Source organism: Numenius arquata, chromosome 23, assembly GCF_964106895.1.
Source record: "Numenius arquata chromosome 23, bNumArq3.hap1.1, whole genome shotgun sequence".
Taxonomy (NCBI): domain Eukaryota; kingdom Metazoa; phylum Chordata; class Aves; order Charadriiformes; family Scolopacidae; genus Numenius; species Numenius arquata.
Window position 1 is genome coordinate 5,849,586 of NC_133598.1, and position 21,961 is coordinate 5,871,546.

A 21,961-nucleotide genomic window follows, 5' to 3' on the forward strand; every position below is an offset into this window, starting at 1 on the left:
TGGGCTCGGTCCTCGAGCGGAGCCGTGGGAGGGCAGAGACTGGGAGAAACCCCATTTCTTGGCACGGTGACCGGGCTGTGGCCATTGCCTCCCACCTACAGCATGAAAAAACCAGCTGAGAGGTGTGAGCCCTGCTCAGGTGAACGATGCGGCGGAGTCAGAAGCGGGGAGACAAAGGCAGAAGGAGAGCCCTTGGTTTCGGGGTTGTTTGGGAGCCTCCGCACCAACTTAGCCCCACAGAATCACCCCCATGTGGCCTGTCCTGTGTCATCAGGGTGGGAGAGCGGGGCTGGGAGAGCGGCTGGGTCTCACCCCACGGTGCTGATAGATATTCGGTGGGCAGAGAGGTGGGGAATGCCTCCTAGACCCATGGCCCTTCCCTCCAGAGCTGCTGCAGCGTGTCCTGCCACCACTGACGGGGCTTTACGGATGCTCCCAAAGCTCTTGGCCACGCTGGAGCCAGCCTCGGTGGTCGGTGACCACCCGTGACTCCCAGCCTGAGCCCACAGAGCCCGGATGGCGCGTACCCCATCCCCTGCCAGGTGGGACAGCCCATTTTGGGCAACGCAAGGGCGGCTGCCGTGGGCTGTCAGCCCCAGCGAATGCTTACTAATAAGGTTGGCCATTAAGGTGGGTCAGTGATGGATGGGCTGTGTTGCCGTGCCCCAACCCGGCGTGTGCTGAGACACTCCCTGACCAGCAGCTGTTGTACTGGCTGCCTTGTTAAGGGTCTCTCTCGGTGACATCAGCTATACATCAACCTGGCTGATGCCTTTGATTATTTGGACAGCTCTTGGCATGATGAATCGTTGGGATTGATCTGTCTTTTCTTCGCGTTCGCTCCTTGCCCCGTCTCTCCCAACTCTCTCTGCTCTTCAGCCACAAATCCTTTAAAGGTTAGCACCTTCCAGGGTGTCCCGCTTAAACAACTCCGGCGTCTAAATCGTGGCGCTGAGGAATCTATATGCCCTGATATCATTTCTCGGAGAGAGAAGGACTGAGGTGGGATGGCAGGGAAGGGCAGGTACCTCTGAGCTGAGCCTGGGGTGAGGTGACAGACGGGTGGGGATGGCTCCATCACCGCATTGCCACCTTGGTGATCCCCCATTGCGTGACTGCTTCAAAAAGGGGCAAGAAATGAGCACGTCTCGACTAAACCTGGTGCTTATTGCAGCCCGGGGAGGCTGAAGCACAAAATGCTTTCTGGGAACCTATCCCCTCCTCCCTGCTTAGCAGTAATTATCCCTTGCAGCTTTCGGTAATTGCTAGATGTCTGTTCACGGCTTGTCAGGATGCTGCGGTGGTGGGTCTGATGATGTTGTGTGTGTGATTAGTGTCCTGCATCTCCCCGTGTCATCCTCGGCTGGGTTGTGGTCCAGGTCCTGGTGAGGAGCTGTGCTGCCAGCATCCCCCCGGCAGCCTGTGAACCCTCCCGCCCAGGGACTCGCCAGGATTTGCCTCCTCGTGCAATTCTCTGTGTTGTCACGAAGACACTACCCCTGTGACCCTGTCAGCGGTGTAAATAGAGCCTGGCAGAGTCTCTTAAATGTCCCTCTGATGGATGAGTCCCACAGCGCCTTTTGGACCATCCTCTCAAAGAGGAACTGCCTGTACCGGAGGAGTCAGAGATGCTGACGGGCATTTTTTACTCCATTCTACGAGTTTCTGGCCTTGTTTTTTGTTGAACACTGTTATCCATCCCTGGGCTTTATTCCAGCTGTGTTCTCCAGGCCCATCCTGTAGCAGACAGCTTCCAAGGCCTATTTAACTCATTCCACTGAGTTTTTGCTGTGCGTGAGTGCCCTGGCGAGCTCTCACCCTGCCTCAATTGCTAAATCCTGACCAAAACGCTGCGGGTGCTGCCCGAATGCATCACAGGCTCCAGCATCCAAGGCTGGAGGAATCTATGTCCCTCCACCATGGGTCCCTAGTAGATGGTGTTGCTTCTGGGGTCACATCCCTGCTGTTCTGGTGGTCCTGTGGCCAACCTCACGTTTTATGAGCTCCCCATAGCTGGGAGCACCTTTGGCTTTGTCTGGGAGGTGCTGGGTACCAGCATCGTCTGCAGGATGCAGGATGAGGCTTGGAGGGGTTGAGGAGCAGGACCTGGGGGTCTCCTCACTGGTGCATCTCCCCTGCCCATCACTCCGGGGCTGCATTTTGGGGGGCTGAAGCCCGGGGGCTGTACCAAGGATGGCTCTTTACCTGCTCTGCCTCCTCGGTGCTGGGAAGCGGCTCCCGGGGCGCGCCGTGGCCTGAGCGGCAGCCAGCACAGGCTGTCTCTCCTCATCGCTTTGAACTCTTATCTGTGGCGTCTCCTGATTTTCGCTGGAGCAGACGGTTGAGCCCCCATGCGGGTCCTGATAACCTCTCTCTTGTTCATTAAGGGCCCACTTAGTGCTCTGTGGGACTGAAGCGAGACAGTCTGGAAGAGAGAAGCAGCACAGGGCTTTTAGCCTGGGTAATGCAAAACTTCATCAATAATCTTCCCAACGCGAACCCAGAACTTAAATACAACCCTAGCGCTCCCCAAACTACTCCCAGAGAAAGGAAAAAACCTGCCAGGTGAAGACAGAGCGTCTCCTTGTGAGCTGTTGTGCTTGGGGAGGATGAGTTTGCCCAGCTGCGTCCTTCCTTCGCAGCATCGTGTGTGTATGGTCAGATTAACTCTTTGGGGCAAGGACCATGTGCTGGGGGTGATGGATGAGATGGCCTTTCCTCAATCCCGAGTGCTGCCGATGTTTTGTGGTGCTGGTGACAATGACACGCTACCCAAAGCCAGCGGAGAACCACTGGGGCTGCCGCTGGGACGGGGCTTGAATGAGGGCGTTGGGGAAGCAAGAGCCAAATTATTTGGGTCAGCAGCAGGACACAGATCTGCCTCGCCTGGCTTGAGCACACAGGCTTGGACCTGGACTCCCTCTGCCCTCTTGTTGTCTCTGGAGGTGGCTGAGACCTGGGGGGCTCCCAACATACCCCCCACCCTGGGGCTGGGGAGCCAGGACCAACCTCTCCCCCTCTCGAGTGACTTGTTCTGATTTTCAGCCCAAAGGGAGTTTAGCCAGAGGCGGAGGGGAGGGGAGGGAAAGACCCCTTAAAAACTGTTGAGGTAATGGAAACAACCTTAAACTATCATATTTCAAGCATAACGCCATAATAAAAGTAACAGGATAATGATTTTTTTCAGTCCAGATATTAGAGGCCCAGATATTGATTGGTTGTTTCCCTTGTCGTTCTCGCCTCTGATGGAACTGCATTTTTTGACAGAGAGTGCAATAAAATGTACAGTTTCCAATTTGAGAGCCCTATAAATGTCATCTCTACATGCACGGTTACAAATTCTTCATGATGTTCCTCTCCCTCCCCTCCAACGCCGAGAGGGTCCTCGGGGACGGAGGAACACACACCGGCTCCCTTCCCGGAGGAGAAAGTTTGGGGTGAAGCCATCCCAGCGCTGTTACCTGCCGGAAAGATGAAAAGATGCTTCATTCCCAGGGGAGAGCTCTCTCGGGGTTAGAAGGACGGAGGTTACAGAGTTAATATATCTTGTAGTTTTCAGATTTATAGGTTCTGGGGCAAATTCTCAAGCTTGCCGCAGCCCTCGGTTGTTCGGAGTTGAGCTGTCAGGAGCTTCCAGTTCAACTCCGCTGGGCAGAATTTTATTTTTAATGTTTTTTGCTACGAGAACTTGGTACCTTTTGGGCAAAGGTCTGAAGAAAAGCTGAAAATTTACAGGGGTGTCGAGGGAGAAATGTAGAGTGGTGGCGTATGAAGTTGCATGAATAACACGGTGGCGTATGAAGTTTATGTGAGCCTTTTTGCTCGGTGCTCATATTTTTTGGGGGTTCGGTTTGTTTAACGCCTGGATCATCTGACCTGACTGGGTTCCCTCCTCGGTTTAGAAAGCCGGGATTTTCAAAGGAGGCTAAAAAAGGGAGTGCTCACATTGTGGGAGATAAGGTATCTCCTGTGGAGATAAGCCCTTTGCATCTTACCTCGGATGGGTTTCAGGAGGATGCAGCCCAAGTCCTCCTGCATTTCAGGGTCAGCACAAACGCTGGTGCCAAAGGCTCCGCACGCCCCGGAGATGGAGTCAAGCGGGAGCGATGCTGCCCAGCCAAGGGGCTGTTGGAGGCAGCTCCAGGTGGGGAAGGACTGACCAACGCTGCCCCGTTCCCTTCCAAAGGCTGTTATTTGCCCTTTTTAATTTTATTTTTAAATCCCTGAAGAAATTCAGGGCTGGAAAAGGGGGTCGGTTGCAGGTGCCTTAAGTCAAGTAACAGAAAGCGGGGGAAAGGCGGAGCGGCCTGATGAATGCGCTGCTCCTCCGCTGCAAAAATAACAATAATCAGTTTTATATAAATCTCTTTTCCACAAAGAGACTTGAAACCACCGCAGCATCCCCCAAGGTGCAGGGGGGTACCCCGGTATGGGTAATGAGGGCAGTCACCTTCCATGAGATACGCTCGCGCTGTGACCTTCCGTTAGGTTTAATGCAACCTTTTTATTTATTTCCAATAACTCTCCAATCAGTCAGCACTCTGCCAGGTTTCCTCTAACCTCAGATCACAGTCTCATAACCGGTTTTGGGGCTTTTATTGGTCTCCGAGGTAGCCAGAGCCATTAAGCTCAGTGTTTTGATTTGATGAGAGACGTTTCAAGGGTCTTGGTGTCTCTCTCACCTTTGCCTAAACATTTCAGGCCTGTCTCTATGCCGGGAATTGGGATTGCAGAGCCCAGCCCTGCTGTTCCTCAGCTCCCACTCTGCCAGGCAGGAATTTTAAGGCTTAGTATTAAAGGGGTGCAGAACTGGCACTGGAAGTTTGCCTTTTTCTCCCCGTTTTCCTAGAGCAGGTTCCACACGGTTCATGCCAAATCCCTAATCGCAGCCTTTACCCAGTGGGGTGTTGGAGGTTGGGTGAAGGTCCGAGTGTCACCCCTGGGTCCTGAGCCCCCGAGCCAGCCTGGATTTGTAGCCAGGGCCACATCTGATTAACCACATTTGGTGCTTTTTATAATAAACTCCTGATCTATAGCGTCCTGGATTTATCGCTTGGTGGGTATCTGAGATGTAATAAGAAGCAGCTTCTTTTTTGGACCTGGCATTCTTTATACAGCCCTGTCACTTTCTTATATTTCCAGAGGTGGGATACAGCCAACCCGATCAATACTTTATTTTGCCTCCTTTTACCAATAATTTTTTTAATCATAGTGTGTTTCTCTCATCCCCCGCCTTTGGATAAATAATTACAGTGAAGCAGTGCCGCGTTCAGCACTTTTTTTGAAAAGTCTGCGGAGGAAAAGCGATGAAGTCAGGAGAGGGGAAGGGCAGGAGCACGCCGGGCCCTCCGCTTGCCTTGGCATCCCCATGGGAATTTCCCGAGTGGAAACTGGGGGTGTGTGTGTGTGTGTGAAGGTACAGGTACCCCAAAAACTGCATCAAAATGTACCGTTACTGACCTGCCCAGAGCCTCTGAGTCCTGGTGGGACGGGGCTGGGGACAAGCTGCCACCTCTGCCAGCCGCCCCACGTCCCCCTGGGCTGGGCTGAGGATGGATTGTAGGGACACGGGGCCAGGAGGGGCTGGGAGAGGTCAGGGTTGGCCAGTCTAACCTGTAGGACACCAGACTGGGAGCTGGGAGAGCCCAGTTTTGCCCCTAGGTCTTCTTTTAGTACCTCTTTGCCCATGGATATTTCCTCGCCAGTCCCCTCCTCTCCAGGTTTTTTAGGGTAAAAAGCTCCAAGATTGGGACCAAAGTCTCTGAAAACTAATTTTCCGGGTGATATAAGAGCCCCCCCCCATCTTCCAGCCTGCTTTGTGCTCCTGGGCATCACCAGCAGCCGTGGGGGCACCCCCAGGAGTGGGGCTCCCCCAGGATGCTGGGGTTCCCGCTTAGGGGGGGATCAGCACAGCCCCTTTTTGGGGAGGGCAAACCGGGCGGGGGGGGGTCCCCCTTTTCCCCCAGCGGGGTCCAGCCCCGCTGCTGCTGCTGTCTCCGGGCCGGGCCGGGGCTGGACCACGGTGCTCTGGGCTCCTGGCTTCAATCCTGGGCTTCTGCTGCTTCCTTGTGGCGAAGCCCCGAAACGACACGGTCCTTCCCCGCCTCCCCCAGCCCCTTCCTCCCCCGGCCCTTCCCCGGCCTCGCCGGCCCCAGCCCCCGGGAGACATCCCCCCCCCCGCCCCCGCCCCGAGCATCCCCTGGGTACCAGGTCCGGGGAGGAGGTGGGCTGCCCCCCCCCTGCCCCCAGGCTGGGCTCCCCCCAGCCCTGCAGGAGAGAGGTGCTTCACCCCTGTCCATCCCTGCACTGACCTTTGCCGGGGCCTTTATAAGTCAAAGTGGGATTTCTGTCTGGGAGCCCTTCCCGGAGACCGTAAATATGCCAGAGAAGCTGATGGAAGCACTTGATTTCAGTCGTATGTGTTTTTAAAGACCCGAAATGTAACCCTGATGTCAAGATGGGAATTCACAGGATATTTATGGTGTAAAGCTTTTTTTTCCCTCCCTTCCTTTTCTCCCTAATTTTAGTGCCGTCACTGCTCAGGATTAAACATGGGCTTTGCTCTCTGTCTGACGCTTGCAGCGATAACCCCCCCCCCTCTTCTTCCCAAAATTGGGGGGTTTGCCCTGAGCTGCCCCCCATGGCAGCAGAGCTCCTGCAGCAGCCTCGGGGCTGGCACATGTGCCCTTCCCCTGCAGAGAGCCCATTGCGGTGACCAGCGGGGACAAGGAGAAGGGGTGGCCGGGCAGGAGGAACCCCACCGGGGTCTGGGGTCCTGCCCGAAGCCGAGCGGAGGGGAAGGATTTCTTCACATGTCTCAGCGATGCTAATCCTGTTTACACACCGCCGGGTGACGCTTCATCCCCCCGGTGCGACACCGTTGATTCACGTTCGGCTCGTGAACCGCCCTCGCCCTCAGATCCGTTCCTCCGCCGGTGTCTGGAGGAAGAAGAGGATGGGAGCCGTGGGGCTCAGCATCCCCCGGGCAGATGGCCCTGCGGGGGAGAGGGGCGCTGGGGGCTCCCAGGTGGCCCCGTGTCAGCGCTGGGCTCTTTTCCACGGGGAGACGAGGGAGCCCAGCGCAGCCGGGAGGGATGGAGAGCGGGTGACCCCCCGCCGCCCTCCTCCGCTTGCTGGCTCCGGGGCTGCAGGGTGAAAGCTGAAAGTTGAAGAGTCCAAAACCATCAACCCCTGGCTCTCAGCTTGTGATGGGAAATGAAAATATTTGGATAAGCCGCGATACGGAGCTGCTGCTATTTACAAACCTTGATCCTGTGGCCTGCACATCAAAAGGCCGTCTTTTATAAAGCGCTCTCTGCTCTCCCGGCTCCGTTTTCAGGCTGTCAAGGGCATTATTTGATGTTCCTCTTTTGTTTGTTTACATTAATTAAGATGGGCAAATCCATCACTGTGACTTTCTCCCTCCGCGGCGGCGGGGCGAAGGCGGCCGGGGCACACGCCTGCTGCAGGTGTTCGGCGGGTTTTGTTGGGCGAGTGATAAAACACACATTTGTTCTCCAGGTCGTGTGGACAGACTGACACTTTCCCGATAAAAGCCCACCCCACCCCACCACCTCCCACCCCCCCAACCCCCCCCCAACCCCGACACCCACCCCGCCCCACGGTGACAAATGATTTTCTTATCTGGAACAAGGAAAAGCAGTGGCCAAGTTTCATCTCCGCTTCCCGCCCGGATGCTTCCCGGGGCAGCGGGGTGATGCTGCCGCGCTCGGCTCTGCCGATGGCTGGAGGTTTTGAGGAGAGCACGGGACCGGCCGGGCACGGAGCCCTCGCTCTCTCTCTTCGTGCGCCGTCACCGATGTAAAGTTCGAGAAACGCTAATTTTCCTCCCTTTTTTTGCCCCTGTGGCGGGGGAGTGCCCCGGGTTTGGTGCCTCCGGCATCCCCGGCAGCGTGGCTGGCAGCCCCCCTGTGCCGAGCAGGGCTTGGCACGTCCCCGTGGCGGGGCTGTGCCCTGGGGACTGTTTTGTGATTGAAAGTGCCCAAAATGGGAAAATAAGTGAAGTCCAAGGCTGGACCCAGCTCCTGCTCTTGGCATGGTCTTGTAAGGGGAAGGCTGTGCAGGGCGGATGGTGTCGCGGCTCCCTCGGTGCTCCCAACCCTGCCAGGATGCTGTTTTGGGGGGTCCCTGTGGTCCCCCGGACCGGTGGGACTGGGGCTGCCCCAGTGAGGGCTGGGTGGAGGGGATGGAGGATGGAGCGGGGCTCACCGCGGCGGCAGAATGACACCACCATGGCTGAGCCAGACCAGTAGGAGCAAAGTGGTGTATAAATTTCAGTCAAATTAGTCGACAGACGAGAACCGGTGTGGTCTAATGAATTTTGCATGGGGACAACCATCTCTTTCCAGTGATTTCCCTCGTGTCCTGACATAAGTTGTCTGAACTGGGGTGGAGAACGTGCAGGGCTACAATGCCCAGTTCCTGTAGCAACAAACACCCCGTCCCGTCCCATGCCCGATGCTCGACCGTTGCCACTTAGCGCTCCCTGAAAATTAATCCCACCTTTCTCATTTCCCAGCCGTCTCCCTTTAATACACATCCTTAATTATTTACTAAACACGCCGCTTTTCTAGAAGTGGGTTCACAGGGATGGACCACGCTGGTACTTGAGTTTTAGGCAGGGGACTCTGGGGCTCAGAGTCTTTCCGAGAGGAAGCAGCTTACTCTTTTTTGCTCTTTTTTGCTCTTTTTTTTTTTTTTTGTGAAGGAGGTAACTGGCACTTCATTTATCTCTGGGTTTGTTATGACTCTGGGCTAACAGATACCACACTTAGCCAACTCTCACTCTTCACTAATGGAAGATACTTTAATCTAATTGCCCCCTATCACCCAACACCGGAGCCTCCAGCATCCTCCTCCACGGAGCGCTCTTCCTCGGACGGAGCGAGCCGCGGCTCGTGGGGAACCGTCCCCATTTCCCCATTCCCGCATGGCTCCGTGCCCAGCCAAACCGGGACGGCGGGAGGTGGGAGCCTGGGAGGACTCACAGACACCAGATTTACTTGTGTCAGCCTCGCCTGGGGGTGCCAGACCCCGGAAAGAGTTGGGGAGAGGGAAATGCCAAGGGGGGGGGTTAAATCAGAGCGGTCGGGAGGTGGAAGTTGCTGGAATAAGAGTGATGGGTGGGGAAAAATGAGGTGTGAAATCCCGGTTTACGCTCGCTGCAATGAGCCCCATCTCTCTACTCCTCTGCTTGGGGAGGATGAAGGAAGGTGATGCTCCAACTTTGCACTCCGTCGTGGGGTTTGGGAGGCTCCAGCTCAGCCAGAGATGGATCCGGTGCTGAGGGGCCATGGCTGCGGGATGCTCCCCCCAGGAAGCCACCCCAAGCCTTGCCACGCACGGTGGGGTTTGTCACAAGGCCATCGTGGAGTGAGTACAGTGGGGTGTATTTTCAAAGTCCAAAGATATTTTCTTGAAAAATGAAGCTTTGAAAGAATTGTTAAGACTCACAAATCCCAAAAATACAAAACCCCGAAACTTGTTGCCTGCCAAAGTCTTAAGTAAATCCCTGCAGAGTCCCAGGAGTTCTGAAAGGTCCTAAACCAGACTTAACATCCCAGAGGTGCAGGGAGAATATTTCCTTTAATTCAATGCCCTGCAGCAGCTCAGTTCACGTTCTCGTGAAGGGCCAAAACCTGGAAGGCTGGGAGAGGCAATCTCCTGTTTTGTTCAAAATTTAGAAGAGGGAGACAAGGTTTGGGAGGATGAGATCTGCCAGCTGGAAGGATGTGATAACCAGGAACCTTAAACTCCATCCCATCGCTGCTGGTAATACTTCCTTTGTTAAATAAATCAGCTTTAAATTAAATCGGATTTAATTTTTTTTTCCCCTCATATATCCATCAAGTTAAAAGTAAATTTATTTTCCCAATAAAATTCAAAACACTGCTTTTGTATATTTTTATTTGAATTTCAGTTTCAGGCCATATAGTGTTTAACATTAGCTGTGAATAAAAGTTAATAATCACTTCCTAAAAACCGCATCTTTCACCATTTTGTGACATAATACAAAATTTAAGTACCCAAATAAATGTTTGTTAAGCTACATAATGACCGAAATATTTTTGCATAGAAATAGTGTGTTCTGCTGGTTAGCTAAGAGAAATGTTAAATTTACCATAAAAGAGAACTTTATCAACGTGTTTTAATGGTTACCAGCTTTCCTTAAGAAAGTGAATAAAAAGTACAAATGCAAAACAACATTAAAATGGATGATTTCAATCAAGACGTCTTGCTCGACGATGTAAATCATCGTGAAAATTGACGATTTAAATCACTTTGAGTTAAATCAACCCACCCAGGGCTCGGGTTCCTGCATCTCTGCTGGGACCGCTGCCACCCAGAAAGCTTCTTTCATCACTTGGGCTCCTGCCCGCGGGAGCCTGAGGCTCTAAAAGGAAACATCTTTGTCCCAGACCAGCCCAAAGCGGGTTCCTCTAATGAGCTCCAGACGCTCCCCGTCCCCTCGCTCCGACTCCTCCCGGCGTTGTACCCGGAGGGATGAAGTTGAGTTCGGTCTTGGGAATGGGAAGGAGGACTTGGGGGCAGGGATTATTCCCCATCACCTGCCTCTGGCTACGCACCCCAGCCACTCTTGGTACTCACTGGGGAAAAAGTGCCTGTTTTTCCACACCCCCCGGGATTGCAGGGGAGAGCGGAGGGAATTAGCCGAGAGGTCTCCAGATGGATCCCAGGCTGGGCTTAGGGGTGGGAATTCCGCCCGGCTCCCAAAGCTCTGCTCTCTGAGAGAGACAAGGAGGCGCTCAGAAATTTCCCAAGCTTTTTCAATTTTGCAGAGTTTGCATCTTATTTAAAAAAAAAAAACAAACCACAAAACCCACCCTCAGACAAGAAGGCAGAGCATCTGGTCAAAAGCTCGTTATCAGGGAGGGGTTCCTCAGTCCCGACAGTCCCAGCCTCGGGTCCTGGGATGCTGCGGAGGGAACGGGGACACGTTGGGCTCCAGCTCCACCGGTCTCGTGTCCCACATCAGGCCTCGGTTCCCGGTCCCACTCCTCATCTACACATGTGTTTAATTGTGGCTGCGGACAGACGAGATACTAACAACCAGTGTAAGGCTCTTAGGACGGAACGAAAGCATGTGGTACAAAGCCTTCTGTCAGTACGGATTGCCTCGGCCGAGTCAAGCTTGTGCAGAAGTAATCCTGAGGTTAAGTACGGTCTGAAATTCATTTGGCAGCTCTGGAGATCATCTCTCCCATCTGCTGGTGGCTCCCGAAGGCGTCCCCATCCCCATCTCCTCTCGGTTGCCCTCCCGTCGTGCGAAGCCCTTGATGCCTCCTTGTAAGAGGGGTCCTGACCCCCTCAGCCTGGGGGTGATGTGTCAGAAAAGGCAGCAGGTTTGGGGGAAAAAAAAACCAAACTTGCCCTTCTGCGGATCCCCACTGGACCTGCATGGAAGGGAGCGGGACAACCCCGTGTCCCGAGGGGCCGGGGGGGCCCCAAGGTCTCAGATCCAGGAGAAGGAGCCATCAAATGCCGTCAAATTGCATTTCAGTGAGGGTTTGCCGGTGGTTTTGTTTTTTTCTAAACAATATATCTGTATCCAGATTGGCAGCTGCTCTGGCACATTCATTTTGTGGAAAGGCATCCCTAAATGGGAAGAGAATAATTTATACTGACATAAAGCACCTTTATTTGGATATAACTATCTACATTAAGGAGGTTGGATTGCTCTCGCCGTATCAGTATGGTGTAGTTGAAGCTCTATTACTCGTACATAAGCTATTCCTGGCTCTGCTCCTGATTTATTTGACTAGCAGAGCTAGGCTGGGTGTGTCTAGATTCATGTTGTGTTGATATCAGAAAATCAACATTTCTTTCGTAATCCAAGGTATGTGATGTAAATCAAGAGGGCTCCAGGGAAGGCAGGGGCATTTTATCAGTGTAAAATGAGAGGAGAAGTGAGCCCAAGGGGAGGATTTACCAGAGAACGTGCTTTTATCATTTTACGACCTGTTGATTTTACTTTTCTAACAATTACTCAGAAGTAGGAAGCAAGGAAAAAATAGACCTGAGCCGAGATGAAAGGGAAGTGGGAGAACCAGGCTACTCGTTTGAAATGTAAGAGTTTAATAACTACGGGAAGGGCGGCTTCCTCCCACTCGCTGCCTCCAGCCCCGGCAAAGACCTTTCTTACGATTGCAGGAGTCGCACAGATAAAACGGTGATTTCCAGTATCAAACTGGGCCCTTTAGACCGTGCCAGGGAGCTCGGGGATTTGGTTTGCCTTTGGTTTAATTGGACGCAGTCCTAACCCACAGCACATGGTGTTTGCAGAGAGGTCTGGGCCCTTGGGGCCACCACGATGCTCCCCATGACCGAGGGACGTCACCGGCGTGGTCCAGCAGAGCATCGTGGAATCGTAGAACCACAGAACCATTTAGGTTGGAAAAGACCTTTAAGATCATCGAGTCCAACCATTAACCCAACGCTACCAAGTAACCTTTAAACCATATACCTCAGCGACATGTCTACCCCCTGCCATGGGATTTACTTCTCCCAGGCACTTGCCAGTCTGGTACCATCCCTGTACCAAAAAGAAGCCCCTTTCCTTGGCCAAACACTCGGTCCCAAGCAATGGAGGCGGCAGAGAGAGATTTTAGGAGAGACCTGGGGTAAGAGTGGGGCAGGTGACAGGCTCTGGAGGCAGGAGCAGGCAGCTCGGCAGGGACAGGCAGGATGGCTGATGGTGATCACGTTCTGAGTCGCGGGTTGGGGTCTGCACACCCAAAAGGCAGCAGAACAGCTTGACCCCCCCGAGCCTGCTCCATCCTGCCCCATCCTGCCCAGCTGGGATGGGATGGGGACACCACCGAGGGGTACCTTGGTGAGCTGAGCCACGCTGGCTGATTTTAGCCTGGCTTTCATGCCCACAGCAAGCTAAGAAGCTAACAAGAAGTCTTGGGGAATAAAATCAGCTTATTTTAGGGATATTTAACCAAGCTCTTGGCAGCATTTCTCTAGAAAGCAGGCAGCCCACCTTTACCTGGCCCCTGATGCTGAGAACATCATTAGCTGCGATTTGCACAGCCTTCCCAAGCCTAAAACCCCACCAGAGCGCTAAGTGGGATCATTATTCCATCATTCAAACCCAGCATCACTCTTTAAAAACAAATTTTGCAGGTAATTAGTCCTAACTGCTATTTGCAATTTACCCACTGGTTTGTCTCATCTCAAAAGTCAGTCGAGGCACCTTGGCTGTCGGTTCCTTGGCAAAACCTCCCCAGCACCGCTGGCCAGGAGAGGTTTAGACGGGATATAAGGAAAAATTTCTTCACCGAAAGGGTTGTCAAGCACTGGAATGGGCTGCCCAGAGAAGCTGTGGCTGCCCCATCCCTGGAGGGGTTCAAGGCCAGGCTGGATGGGGCTTGGAGCAACCTGGTCTGGTGGGAGGTGTCCCTGCCCAGGGCAGGGGGTGGGACTGGATGCTCTTTAAGGTCCCTTCCAACCCAAACCATTCTATGGTCTCTTAATGGGACTTGCACTGGTTTTGGTTTGCAGGAGGCCAGAAGGGATGAACACAGCAAGTTTGGGCTGTGGAGCTGGTCGTACCCCTCCTGCTCCTCTCCCAGGTGGATGCCGGCTGCCAGCATCCCTCCTCCCCACCCCCTCCCCTTCATTTTATACACAAATTGAGGTCTCAAGGGAAAGTTGTTCTTCATGTGAAACACAGCTCTACAGTTACAGGAGAGAAACCAAGTAACAATGAAAGCCCTCAGGGAAATCATTTAATATTTCCAGCCTTCTCACATGGGTTCTTGACACTCGGGTCTGCGGAGGGGAAAAACTGATTTATGCTGTCAGTCGTTAGACAATGTAGAGGTGAGGTCAGGCGCGGGCATTCCTCATCTCTTCCCCGGTGCTCAGAGATCCCTTGGGCAAGGTGGAATCAAAGCATTTCAAATGGTAGAGGTCATGAGAGTGACACTGTAAGAGGTAAAAGAGCACAGCCTCCTGCCTCCTACAGAATGGCTGACACCTATATATCTTCATATTGCCATTGTTTCCGCTTGAAAAATTGCATGTCGTTTGTTTTACTTTTTTCCTAACCCTCCTCTCTCCTTAAATCCCCTCGATTTTCCGCAGTGATCTATAGGAATCGTTTGTGTCAAGGCTGACGATTATGTGGGACAGAATTTTTATAGGGAGAAGAGGCCGAAGCCGTAAGATGGGCTTTAGCCAACAGGTGTCGGGTCTTTTCATGACCTTGCCGAGACCCTGTAAATTAAAATCACATCTGTCCTTTGGGAATTTTCCTGCACTGATCTGTGGCTGCAGCGAGGGGCGAGAGGCTCTTGGGCACGGTGTCATGATGCCGGATGGCAGAGCGTGGTGGGGAGGGACAGCGGGAAGCCGAAATGTGATGCGGTTTGGTCCCTCAGAGCCAATATCTCCCTCGGAGCCCAAGGAGACCTCGCAGTGGCCTGAGATGCTTCTGTGGGCACCGAGAGTTTGTGTTTGGTGCTTGAGTCCTCCTTTCTGGCGTTCCCATCTCTGGCTGGTTCTCTGCTTCCCTTGTCCCCATCATTTGTTGCTGGCTAGAAGGTTCATGGATGAAAGATGTGGAGGGACCCTGGTCTTGGAGGACACGGGAGGGCCCAGGCATGTTGTACTTGGTGTCTTCTGGGGGTGCCACAGCTTTGTGACACCTCTGCAGGGTGGCTGAGCCCTTCCAGGTGTCCACTTGAGAAGAAAAGCCAAGAGGGATTTCTAGGGTTGGCACCAAACCAGTTTGAGCACACAGCGGCAGGGCTCTATCTCCTGCTTTGGGGTCCCTCCAACGCTGCGTCCCATCCCCACTCTTCCAATGCTGTGCTTTTAGCTCACCCCAGAAGAGAGGAGAAGCATCTCTAAAGGTTGCCCTGAATGAGGGGACGTGTGTGACACTGGTCATTGTAGGGACCATCTCTTTGCTCGTATAGCTGTGGTGAGGTCCTGGCTCAAGGGACACTCATCCCTGGAGGGGTTCAAGGCCAGATTGGACGGGGCTTTGGGCAACCTGGTCTGGTGGGGGGTGTCCCGGCCCAGGGCAGGGATTTGGAACTGGAAGATCTTTAAGGTTCCTTCCAACCTGAACCATTCTATGATTCTATGACACGGGGGAGCAGGTCTCATTTGTGCGCTGTGGGAAAAGTACCTTCTCATTAAAGTCCTTGTTGGCAGCCCTGCAATAACGAACCCACCAGTGCAGTTAATGGATCAGGTCTGTGGCTCCTGCTGAAGCCAGAGGTGGTTTTATGCAGAGATCTCAGGATTGAGGCAGAAGTTAATAACTGGATGGTGGTGCCTGTTACTGCATCCCCACAGCTCCCATCCCCAACCGCCCCCCGGCACCTCTCTTGAAACCCTCTATGGATGGAAGGGGGACGGGGAGAGACAGTCCCACGCAGGGACCAGCCAGCCCCGCCATCCTCCCCGCGCCGGGGGGGCTTTCGATAAGGCTTCAGATGTCAGGCTTGGGTTTCCAAGGTGGTGGTGTAACATCAGTGAGAAGCAAATATTTGGCCAAGTGCACCCTGAGGTAAGCTGGTGTCCGGTGTAACCGCACAGCGTGCCCATATGTTATTACTTATCCATCAGCCTCTTTTGAGTAACGACGTACAGGGCCAGGGCGAGGGTTGGCTTTTGTCAAAGCATATATTTCAGCGGCGTTTAAATAAACTCATCGAGCTGCACGTCTCGTGAACTTTCCTATTCCATCTGTCTGCGCCGAGCCACCCGTGGAAGGAAATGGATGAGGCCTTCAAACCTTCGCCAGTCCCCGGAAAATGAGCCAGTCCAGTTAACAATAAATGGTGGCCGGTTGGAGCACACATGAGCGGTCTAGTGAAGAAGAAAAGAAAGTTGAGCTTAATGAAGTCCCCGCGCCTGTGTCCCTGCGCGTGGACAGGAAAGGACGGGTGGTTTATAACTGTTTATTGGAGTTAATGGTAATAAATTCCTCACTTGTGATGCATTAACTTTAATGTTTTCATTACGTGATGATTTAGGTTTTCCCTTTTCACATTGTAAATCATGTTGTCCCGGTAGCACAGCAGGTCGAATGTCTGACATAATGTTATGTTTGGGGGAGAGAAATAACAGGGGAATGAGTTACACAGATTATATATTTATATATTTCATACATTACGCCTTTTTTTTTCTTTAGAGGGCTTTAAAAAATTGCGTCCTGGGGAAGCCTGTGGATGGGTGGACAGACAGACGGGTGGACGGACAGACCCATCTGAGCAGGGATTTGCGAGATGCGGCTGCGAAGGGCCGGTTTCCATAGCAACTCCCCAAATCCACTTGGTGCTGAAGGGGTTTTTTTTTCCCTCCCTCTTTGCTGAGTGTGAGCCCTTGGCTAATGAGCTGTGCAAATAGATATTGAGATTTAGTGTTTTTTATTTTGCAATTATAGACTTAGTGATTTGGAAGGAAACTTTTGGGCCAAAGGCTCTGCCTCCTCTTTGAATTTTCTTTTCTTTTTTTTTTTCTTTTTTCCCTTGGAAAAGTTGGTTTAACTTTAAACTTGCTATTAAATTTTCCAGGCAGAATGAAAAATAAAAAAAAAAAAAAAAAACACCAATAAAAGTTGAAGGCTTTTTTCCACCCTCTGGGACTAAATCCCAGCCCAATCTACAGTCAACTCTTTGCCATTGACTGTCTCTTCTCTTGTTTGCTTATCAATCATAAAAACCACAGTCATGGACTCCTCGGAAAAAACAACAATGAATCCAACACTAACTCGGCGCCAAACAAAGGTCCGTCTGTACGGCCCCTATTTGTTTGTGTTCGGTCATTAATTGCGGTCCAACCAGGACATTAGGGGCAACGCAGTTAATTAGGCACCGTTCAACCCCAGGTGAGAATTGCGGTTCTCCTGAGCCACTTCCATGGATTTTGTGTTCGCTCCTGACTGTCAGCACTTGTCAAAAGCCTCCGCCGTTGCCTGGGACCAGTTAATCTTGGTTCCTGCCTTCAATACTGGTCTGTACTGGCTGCTACAAGGGAGCATTTAGCAATTCCCCGCCTGTCCCGGGGGAAGCTCTGGGTTGAGCTGCAGTTTTTGGATGGGCTCTTTGGGTTGGGACGTATCCGAGGGCTCCTGAGCCTGAGGACAATGAATCCCAAACCTGAACACAGGGATATTTCAGTTGATAATTTCCCCTCCATGATTTGTTGCCATTGATTTTTAACTGCCTCCTGCTTGCTGACCAGCTTTCAATCTAGGTAGTTATCCCGGGGTGGATGCCTACACCCTGAATTTTGCTTACTAGCCTCTTCTGAAAAGTCAAGCCGAAGCCTGAATCAATCTTTTCTGCTGTGCCTTGCCTTTTCTTCACCTACTTTCTTATTTTCATGCTCAAAAAAATGCAATAAAATTAGTCTGGCACAAGATCTATTTCATGTGATCCATGTTGACAATTGTTTAGTTCCCCATTTTCTTTGAAATAGTTGCTCATTTCGTTCCCGTCTTTATAAATGATCCCCAGCCGTTTCCAAGGCGCTGAAAGGTTCAGTGATGTTCCTGAGGTAAAGGGAGAAGCGTGTCCGTGGGGCTGGGAGCCTCCGAGGAGATGGGCTGGGACCTGGAGCAGGGGGATGAGGAGGCAGGGACCAGGGGGACCACGCTGATGGATGATGTCTTGTTTCCCACGGTGGCTTTTCTCCTCCTGCTCCCTTTGGTCAGGACATTGCTCCATCTGGTCGGGACATCATCCCGTTCCCGCTGCCGGCTGCTTCGCGGGGCTGCAGGACCTGCACGGCACTGCAAAGGTCCTGCCCAGCAGTGACCGGTGTATCCAGCCTCCACCAGCCGGAGCCTGGAGCCACGGGGTCACGCTTGCTCCTGTCCTCCCACAGGGGACTGGGCTGTGGGTAGATCTGGCTAGTCACTTCGATTAAGGGTACCTGGGAAGAGGGTTTTGGGGGAAATCTGTACCCGCATGGATCCTGATGTGAGAAAGCGAAGATGCTTTCAAGATCTTCTTGATCTTGGAAAAAGGTAACAGTTTAAATACAGGTTTAATGATGATCTCATCAATGCTTATCTATATCTGAAGGGCAGGTGGCAAGAGGATGGGGCCAGACTCTTTTCAGTGGTGCCCGCTGACAGGACAAGGGGCAATGGGCACAAAATTGAACATGGGAAGTTCCATCTAAACATGAGGAGAAAATTCTTTCCTGTGAGGGTGGCAGAGCCCTGGAACAGGCTGCCCAGAGAGGTGGTGGAGCCTCCTTCTCTGGGGATATTCAAAACCCACCTGGATGCGTTCCTGTCCAACTGCTCTGGTGACCCTGCTGTGGCAGGGGGTTGGACTAGATGATTTCCAGAGGTCCCTTCCAACCCCTACCATTCTGTGAGTCTGTGGAGCGTTATTCTTCCATCAGAGACTGAAAGGAGTGTGGCTTACAAAAAGCTCCTTGCTTTCGGACATATGAAGCTTGTGTTTGAATAGATTCACAAATGCCACTCAGCAGTGGCCACCAGTGCCATCAGTCCCAGCAGCCACCTCCTGGACCTCTTTGCCGTGGCAGACCTTGGTGGTGGGCGAGATTTCCAAAAGCTTGCAGCATTTCCCGAGTCCGTCTCGCTTTGAAGGAGGCGGGAGGGGTTGTTTGTCTCTTTCTGATTGTTTTTCTTCTCATTAGCTTCAATGGAAAAAAGAGCGCAGCCACCACGGAGGGCTTTGGGAAATCACAGCCAATTGTGCTCTGGTTTGAAATGTGTTTGGGTGTTCCCTGTGAAGTCCCCGGGAGCAGAATCTGCGCTTGGCACATTTGAGCCTGGTGAATAAGCTGGAGGATGGGGAATTAGCTGGAACCGTCGTGCCTCCGTGCTCCATCCCTTTGAACAGTGGGTTGATGTGACAGCGTGGGCACCGAGGTGGCCCCTGGGCATGTTTGGCTGCAGCTACTGTGACATTATGTGCAGCTGGTGTGCATGACTCAGAGACCAAAGGGGTGAGAGCTGAAATCCAGAGGTCCTTGAGGACACGGCGAGGACGGGATTGGAACCGTCACGGCATTCAGCAGCCAAACTCCTAGAAGTTTTGCCCAAAAGATGCTGTTTGGTCAGCAAAGCCAGAGGCTCGGGGGTGACCTGGGTCCACCCCTGTGCCAGCCTGGTGTAGGAGTGACGCGTTTGGGGCTGAGAGCATCCTTCGGTGGCGGTTGGGGTGCGATAAGGAAGGGAAGGGAATTAGCTGGTGTCTGCTCCTGCACCCGTGGGTGTGGGTCTCTGGCCCCACATTTCTCCCACTCCTGAAATGCTTTGTATGCTTTGCAGAAAAGTGATCTCCAGGGTTACGGCACAGAGCTATTCGCCCTTCTGTGAGAGGTTCCAGATGGAGCGATGTGTCCTGTGGATGGGGAAATTCATCTGTGGGAAAATCCCCAGGGGAGAGAGCAGCTCCCTCGAAAGCCAGGCTTGAGAGGATGGAGGATGGAGGAGAAGCCATCAGGGGTTTGGGGTGCTGGTGGCACTGGGCAGCGCTGCTGGTACCAGCCATCTGCTGGGCTAGGGGAGGTGCCAGGGTGGAAGGGACCACCGAGGCCATCCAAACACAGCCACAGCCCTGCCGCGCCGTGCTGGGAGCGACTGGAGAGGGGCCGTGTGTCTGGGGGATCCCAGATGTGTCTCTCTCAGATGAATTTAAGGCCTTTTCTCTCTCTGTTTTTATAAATGGTGAATGGCCGTTAGTGGTTGGAACAGATGACCAGGCGACGGGTTGGCTTTTCCATCCCTTGGAGTCCCAGAAGATGTGGTGAGCTGTGGTTTACCTGTTGGCTGTGTGGTCCTGGGGCAGAGGCATCTGACGGGACCGTCTGAGCGAATAAACCCTCTGCCCTTAGAGACCAGAGAGCTTTCTGGGGCTGCGCTCCCACCTAACCTCTCTGCATCTTCTTGGTGTCCATTAAGATGGTTTAAAGAAATAAAACAAAAAAACACCCAGGGACTGTCTTCGCAGGTTAATTTAGCTATTTGCTGCCAGCAAAAGCCATCTGGATTGTCGTTAGGGGCAGGCTGGGGACATGGAGAGGGACGGGGACACCCCATGTAGCCCCAGCCCCGTGGGCAGCCAGGCAGAGCCGTGAGTGCCGCGTCCCCTGCGCTCCCCCACCTGGTACAGATTTAATCTTCCCGGCTCTGCATTAGCCGGGCTGCATTAGAGAGGCTGCGTGTAACGCACAGGTTACAGCCGCCGTCTTCATGTCATACTCTGTAAAACTTAAAATTTCCAGAGCCCCGTGCAATCAAATCAGCCCTCGCAACCCCTCCTTAATTGTATCAGTGTGCCTGAGCAGCCACCGAGTTATTTAAGAAGGAGGGAGTCTCCTTTCATTCTGATTTTCCTGCTGGGAAACTGAGGCACGGTTTCTCTCCGTCTCTCCAAATCCGAGAGATTTGGGCTCTCCTGATGGTGTTTTGGAGGCGATGCCGCAGAGTTGCCCGGCCCTGGGGAGCTGCCAACCTGGCAGATCCCAGGATCTAGGGCCAAAAATAACCTGAAATACGGGATCTGCCTATGTGGAAAATGGATCTCAAACAGGGCAGAGCGCACCTGAGAAGGTAATAGCCCTCCCAGGGGTCCTGCCTGCTTTCAGGCAAGCGCCGAAAAACGATGGGCAGAGAGAGAAGATGCGGGGCTGGAAGAGGTTGTTGCTGGTTCCCATTGTATCCGTGCTGCTTCCCCGCTTCGGCTGCTCTTTGTGTGTCTGAAAGGTCCCTGTATCCCCCAAATCTCTCTTGGCAACCGAGGAAAGAGCAGAAAGAGCATCCCGAGGACCAGGATGGCCGGACACATCCCTGCCTTGGCTCAAGCCCCGGCAGCATCCGGCGCGTTGGCGATTTCCACAGCCGGTTTTCTTGGGGGAACGGGGGCAGAGGGAAGCCCCATGCTGATAATGTACTGAAAGTAAATGAAATTAAATAAGCGAAGCAGCGCTCGCAGCTCCTGCCTTCCCCCCTGGGTAATTCAATTCGAGCGCTCGCGCTGATGGGATCTCGCCGGGGCTGCCTCCGTCACCCCGCTGGGGCCTGGATTCTTAACGTCTAAATAAAAGTTTCACTCAAGCATTTTTTATGCTCCTGCCAGCGGGATCAGCGAGCTGGCGTTGGGCACATTAATGTAATATTCATACTCGCAGGGTCTCCCCGTGCATCCGGCAGCACCGTCCCATTTTCATAATTATAAATGTCCCATAAAATGACATTTAGATTTGCATAAGGAAAAGAGGTCGGGGCTTGGATTTGAGAAGACGATGTGCCTTTTTACAAGTCAGATGCTCGGCGTTGCTGGAGAAAAGCCTGAGCACGTTTGTGCCGGGCAGGTGCCGGAGAGAAATGAGATTTCTCTGTGCGGGAAGGGGTTGTCCGTGTCCTCCAGGGGTTGCAGAGGGACAATCCCACAGCCTCCCGGGCTTCCCCTGATCTGAATCCTCTCGGGCAGCTTCGCACAAGCCAAAGATTTGGTCTTTGAAGGCTCTGGTTTCCAGCCAACAGAGGAGACGGACGTGGGGGAGCTTTTCCAGCAACCCAAACTTTGTGCGTGTTCGTGTTCACCCCGAGACCCATTTGCAAAGGATTTATAGCGAGCCTGGAGTTTGCCAACTATAAAACACAAAAATAGGCCGTGATTGAGGGAGGTGACGGGGGGGATGGATTGGGCTGAGAGCTGGGCGTTTGCGAGACACGCTAAGAAAACAAGAGCTGCTCTTGTGACCTGGGATTCTGGGAAGTTATTCACACTGGAAAGGCTGCCAAGGCTGGGCACTGGGGAGGTGATTAGTGGCATTTAGTCATTTTTTATCGTGCTTAGTACAAGTTATGATGGCAAGAGACGAGCAAGAGAGGATGGGGAGACCTTCTCAGCAGCAAGCCATGGCTTGGGGACGTCATGGTCCTGCTGGTTTTGGGGATGAGATGTGG

At 52.9% G+C, this 21,961-nt stretch overlaps 1 protein-coding gene across 2 annotated transcripts in view; it reads left to right on the forward strand.

Annotated features, from left to right (window-relative positions):
• Positions 1 to 21,961, forward strand: part of SKAP1 (src kinase associated phosphoprotein 1) — a 157,278-nt gene that overhangs the window by 105,379 nt on the left and 29,938 nt on the right. The window lies entirely within an intron of this gene.